A 696-nucleotide genomic window follows, 5' to 3' on the forward strand; every position below is an offset into this window, starting at 1 on the left:
ACCTAATTCTGGCAAATGATATATGAAGAGAAGTCTTCTGGGGGACAGTTGGGACAATTTGCCATCCCCCTAGAAGACAGCTGCAGAAAGAGAAAGTCCTACTACTTCCTCGGGATGCTATTATTTCTACTGTCTTGCTACCAGCAGAAGGATGAAGCCATCACTGAGGATGGAGTAGCAGAGAGATGGAATGATTGTAGTATCTTTAAGACTGTGAAAAGAAAACAAAGTAATGAAGGCTAAAGATTTCAAGTGGAGTGGAGAGACTGCAAGAAAATCGCACTCAGAAAACCACTCAAAACTTAAGGACAAACTGTAGGGATATAAGTTTTGGGGAAATCCAATTACAGATATAAAGCAATCTCATACTCAGAAGAGAATTGTGGATAGGGGACACATATTTTTGATTTTTTGCACGTAGATGATATTTTAAACCATGGAGTAGATGAGAATCCAGGGAGCCAGGGTGGTGAGAAAAGGGAAGTGCGACTGCCTGGGAGATAGGAAGAAAACCAGGAGTTCACTTAGATATGACGAATAAATTCAAGAGATATATTGTACAACATGGTGACTATAGTTAATAAGAATGGATTGTATTCTTGAAAATTGCCAAAAGAACAGATTTTAAGTGTTTTCACCACAAAAAATGATAAGTACATGAGGTAATACATATGTTAAATAGCTAGATTTAGCCAT

Source organism: Galeopterus variegatus, unplaced genomic scaffold (assembly GCF_000696425.1).
Source record: "Galeopterus variegatus unplaced genomic scaffold, G_variegatus-3.0.2 Scaffold5421, whole genome shotgun sequence".
Lineage (NCBI taxonomy): Eukaryota > Metazoa > Chordata > Mammalia > Dermoptera > Cynocephalidae > Galeopterus > Galeopterus variegatus.